Genomic DNA, 6000 nt, shown 5'->3' with positions numbered 1-6000 from the left:
CTTCTCAGCCTCCAATTTAAATTTCTCCTCCATCCTTCATACCAATATTGCATATATACTCAGTAGGTGAAAGCTACAACCTGGTTTTGACCAGAAACTTCTAGCGAGCAAAGAGCTAACTTTTGTTATATATTTGAAAATTACTTATTTTCCCTATCTTACTGTCCACTTTAATTTGACCTCTTATTTCTTATTATCTATACAATTGCTATAGACCCTCCTTAACCATGTTCCTACCTCTGTTTTCATCCCACCCCAATCTGCTTGACGCAACTTTCTGGCTTATTCTTTTAAAAAAAAAATTTAAGAAAGGATTTATTTATTTGAGAGAGAAAGCATGAGCAGGGGGAGGGGTAAAGGGAGAGAATCTTCAAGCACATTCCCTGCTGAGCACGGAGCCTGACACAGGGCTCAACACAAGCTCGATCCCACAACCCCAAGACCATGACCTAAGCTGAAACCAAGAGTCAACCACCTAGCTAACTGAGCCACCTGGGCACTCCTATCTCAGGCTTATTCTTAACATTGCATGGCTCAATTAGATTGTTGTATTTTTAAAAATTCCATTGTGGGGGCACCTAGGTGGCTCAGTCCTTCGAGTATCTGCCTTCAACTCAGGTCATGAACCCAGGGTCCTGGGATCAAGCGCCCTACTCAGTGGGGAGCCTGCTTCTCCCTCTTCCTCTGCCCCTTCCCCTGTTTGTACTCTATCCCACTCTTTCTCTGTCAAATAAATAATTAATTAAAATTTTTTTTTTTTTAAATGACATTGTGGCTCCCATTGCTTAAGAAGGTGTCCACTATATTTTCAAAACTTACCTTTATTGCCTCACCCTCTGCCACTGCCCTAGAATTCACTCAAGTTATATTATCTGTCCCTGAACCTGTATTCCTAATTGTCAACTGAGTGTTTTCTCCGCTTGTCAACTTTCATAACACTGTGCACTGGGATCATTTTCTAGTGAATATTATAGTTCTTTATATATTTGTCTTACCGCTTTACTCCCTAGTAAGCTTTTTCCATATAGGAAGATTCATTTATTCATTCATTCACATTGTTGATTTTACCTGCTAATTGCCAGGCATTTTGTAGGAACAGAGTTTCAAAAGTGAACAGAGCAGGCCTTCCTAAGCCCTGCACTTAGTTGGCACACGAAAAGGATTTATTGAATTCAGAGTTCAGTTTCTAATGGTTTCAAGCTGATATCTATATCTGTATCCATATCTAGATATGGATACAGATATAGGTATCATTAAATTTAATTGGATCCTACTTTTGCATTCTTTCATATCTATTTTAACTGCACTACTCTTTTCTCTCCAGGAAGAGAGGGGCCCTGTCTTATTAATCTTTTGTGTTCCCCAGACTGTATTCCACAGGTACAACTACAATGCATTTTCAGGAAATCCATTTTGGTTGAATGACTGAACACTTCATTTCTCCAATTGTGTGATTTGGTGTGACCTGGGCCCATTGTGTGTAGTCAGCAAGTAGGTCTGACTTGGCAAGGAGGGGAAACTTGAGTTGACTGTGCTTAGTTATGTATACAGAACCTGCACTGGTATTTAATTTTTACTTCTGCAGTTGGGGTTTTCTGAAGCCAAAACAGTATTCCAAATGAGTTAACCTGGCACCTGATCTTTTGAGTAACTCAAATATTGGTTTAGTTCTTGTTTTCTTATCAAGACATCCAAATATTGGACAAAGACAGACCTAAATGTCAGAAATCACTTGAAAATATTTGTATACATTTTGAATAATTTTTAATGTTAGCTTATCTTTTTTCATAAAATTTCTTTACAGGATTGTACATAGAGATGAGTAGATATAAAGATTCAAACTAGATTATCTATTCAACTCAACAACTCTTACTGAGTCACTAATATGTAAAAACGCTAGATTCAGTAGGATAATATTGCCCTGATGAAGGTCAGGTATTAATGTACCAATCAGGGCATTTGTTCTTGTGTGTTATTATGGGTGTGTTCAGGGAAATGGAAATTGAGCTGCCTAAAAACCAAAAGAAACAAATAAATTTGTAATGACTATAACTAATCTCTGTAGTCGCAATGAAATTATGTCTGTAAAGCTCTTAACAGAGTGACTGGCACATAGTAGGTACTCACCGAACATCACTTACCTTTCCCCTAATGGGTGAGAATAGAATTAATCAACTATTTATCGTGGAGCAGAGTAGTTGGGAAATTCTTACCAGGAACTTTAATTTAGCCAGAAGGACCCAAATAGTTATTGTGCTTTATTTGACTTTATCATATAAAACTATTTAACTTACTACTTTATTTCCCCTGCATAATATAGAACTAAAGCTATAGAATGTGAAAAACATAAAATGAAAGAGGAACAAAGAAAACCATAAAATATGATACATTGGAAGTATTGTGAAATTGGTGAGGCACCTAAACTGGGAAACATAATGCTAAAACAAAACACAAAACATGCATTGTCAGTGACCTGCCTCTGAGGATAACCTAAATTCCTCCCATGCTGCTAGATACGGGGGATTCACAACCCAAAACCAGATCAACTGATATTCTATTAAGAGGAACTGACTGGTGTACCTCCTGAATATGTGATCTTTAACTCCCCAGAAATAAGAATGGGCCAAAATTCTCGAAGAGACCCTACAAGATGGCTTAGCCTAGGCCTGATGATCATGGAAAGTCCTCCCTTCTGTGCATTTATGAGAGTCTGGCTTATGGGAGCAGGCTTCCGGGGGCCAGAAACTCGGCCTCCAGGTCTGGCATCCAGGAGGTTTTCTGCTCTGCCGGGAAATTGCCCAGCTGGACAGGGACAGGGAATTGCTCCGGGGGTCCTCAGAAAAGAAGGGCAGTGATGCCAGCCCCACTGGCATCTCTACCTACTCAAATAGCCAAGGAGAACCTTGGTAACTATCAGTGGGGGGATGGGAGAGCAGGGGAGAATGGAATTATGCTCAGTCAGCAGGGTGACCTCGAAATTGTGGGAACACATCATACCAGACACACTCAATTGCTATTTGTGTTAAAATTACCACCACACAACGGGTTGTTGTTAAAACCGTAGTTGTTGTATGTTTAGATTTATTGAAGTAATAAAGAATTGGCTCTGTAGTCTTATGACATTTTACTGGCAAATTCTGCTCAAACTGGTTTGGGTCTGATTGTAATCATTGTGTAGGCTGAGAACTGGCTGGAACATATTAAAACAGAGCTTCCTGATCCTGTGGAAATCAATCCAGTCAGCAAATGGCCAAGTGAGTTGCCTCGGGGTAAATGTTAGGCCTCAATGTGGCTTCCCTTCCACATGCTCAGCCTCTGAATGCAGTTCCATAATGAACGGCAGTCTGGGCTTCTCAGCAAGCTCTGGCCAAGTACCTCAGACAATTTACTGCCTGATGGAGATGCTCACTTCCACTCTATCCATCTACTTTGGTTTTGATGAGAAACTTCTAGAGAACAGGAAGCATTTCGGTTTCTTCTGCCTATAGGACCTACACCCTGGGGTCTCCTGGCCAGCTGTGGGGAGGATGAGATAATAAACTTCCACTATCATTATGTGCCAGGCACTGTGTTAAGCATTTTTATATATTCTCTCCAAACTCTCTGTGCTATGTGTTATTATTTTATCACTTTATAGACAAGGAAACTGGTTCAGAGTTCGCCCAGGTTCATGGCAGAGCCAGCTGGCCTCCTTCCAGGCCTGAGGTGCTCGACTACCCTTGTCCTAGCTGCCTCTGTCTGACAAGGTGGTGGCCCTGGGTGCCCTCTTTATCCTTGGTGGAAGGAAGTGGGGTAGGTAACCCTGTCATCACGTCTCGGAAGAACTCAGAGTTTGAGTAGGGCCTGTGGGTGGGAGAGTTGTGGCTGCTGAATTGGGAATGTGCTTGAGCTAATGGTAATTGAGCCTCCTAGGATTCTGAAACAGGTAACATTTGGCTTTTGAGTCTCTCCTCTTTTCTTTCGTTTAATGACCTTCAATTTTTAGAACAGTTTTAGATAGAAAAATTGTAAAAATCACACAGAGTTGGGACCAGCTCTTAGTAGGGTATATTTGTCACCGTTGATGAACCCGTATTGAAACGTTAACTGTGGTCAATACTTTATTCAGATTTCCTTAGTTTTTATGGAGTGTTTGTTTTCTGTTCAGGGATCTCATCTAGGATACCACACAGCATTTCGTTGTTATGTCTCCTTGGACTCCTCTTGGCTCTGGCAGTTTCTCAGACTTCCTTGTTTTTGATGCCCTTGACAGTTTTGAGAAGTATGGTCAGGTATTGAATTAGTCTGATGTTTTTGTCATGAATAGACTGGAGTTAGGAGTTTTGGGAGGAAGACCCCAGAGGAAGTGCCAACCTCATCACGCTGTAGCAAAAGCACATGTTATTCCTGTAAGAACTCTATCACTTAGGAGTCACACTGCTAAGGCTGACCTTGATCAACCAGCTGTGCTAGTGTTTGCCAAGCTTTTACACTATAAAATCACTCTTTTCCCCCTTACCACACTTTACAGCTTTGGAAGGAAGCCACCCTGAACAGCCCACACTTCAGGAGTGGGGAGTTAGTCTCCCTCCTTCAGCGTAAATGAAGCTGCTACATAATTTATTTGGAATTCTTCTGCAGGGGAAATTTGTCCCTTCTCTACCATTTATTTATTTATTCACTTATTTACTTACATTAATAAGAACTCAAGGATATTTATTTTCTACTTCAGGTTATCATCTAATACTATCTTATTTATTTGATATTCAGGTTGTTCCAGATTTGGCCCTTGCAAACTCTTTTAAGTCTGTTCCTGTGTCCCTTCCACATGCCACTCACATTGTGGGGTTTTCTGTTTGTGAGCACTTCCTTACTTTCTGGCACCACAAGATGTTCCAGGTTCTTTTTATATATTTCCTGCTCTGGTCCTGGAGTCAGCTATTTTTCCAAGGAGCTCTCTCATGCTCTTTATGAAAGGAAACCCAAAGGATCTCAGGGACAAATGGAAATCATGATATTAGGCAAGCTGGTGAGTTTGTCTTACTCCGTTCCCATTTTAGAAATATCACTTCTGGCTGGATAAGACTGAGACTGAAAGCAGAGTTAGAGAGACTACTGCAATAGTCCATGCCAGGATGCGGGGTGGCAGGGGGTAGTAGTTGGTGTCTTAACCAATGCAAGTGCAGTGAGAACCAGACACTTGAGAGGTAGCTCGACTTAACATTCCCAGCAGAGCCCTGGATAGTCTAAGTCCTACGACTCGTTCTGTGCTGGCACCAAGTACACATAAACTTTCTGAGCGGAGGAGAAGGCTAATTGATAATAGTCATCACTAATACTTATTGGGCACTTTCTGTATTCCGGGCACTGCTCTGAACACTTAATTGCAATAACTCAGTTCTCTCTACCCTTTATGCTAAGCACTGTTGTTAGTCTCATTTTACAAATGAGGAGATTGAGCATTCAAAGAACCAGTAAGTGGTCCACAGTCTCATAGCTGTTAAGCAGCAGGTTGAGACATGAACATAGGGCTTCTCAGCTACAGCCCTGCCCTCTCAAACACTGAGCTATAGTGCCTCTTGCTACAAGATGGCTTCGCAATTGGCAGCTCCTTGTTGCTCAGGTTGCATCTCGGCTACCTAGACAGGCTACTGCTTGCAATACTTCTGGTCCCTCTGATTCCTAGCTCATCCCCAAAAGCCAGCTCAGACAGACCAACCATTGCCTCTCACTTGACACCTTCATCTGTACCTTCCCAGGACCAGCTGCTCATCTGATCTGACCCACTTCCACATTTTTATCTCCCAAAGCACTTACTGAGCACCTGCTGGCAGGCACTCTGGTGAGGTGCTGGAGATACAGAGGGAGTAAGAGACATTCCTGGTCTGAAGGGGCTCACGGCGCGTGCATGCGTGTGTGTATGTGCCAAAACACAGCGTGGTCTCGGACTCTGCTTACTCCCTGACGCTAACTATCTTTCAGCTTCCCATACTTGTGCCATAGCACTTGGCTTTCCACTTG

This window comes from Mustela nivalis, assembly GCF_964662115.1.
Source record: "Mustela nivalis genome assembly, chromosome: 3".
In the NCBI taxonomy this organism is placed as follows: Eukaryota; Metazoa; Chordata; class Mammalia; order Carnivora; family Mustelidae; genus Mustela; species Mustela nivalis.
This window is presented reverse-complemented; position numbering follows the sequence as displayed.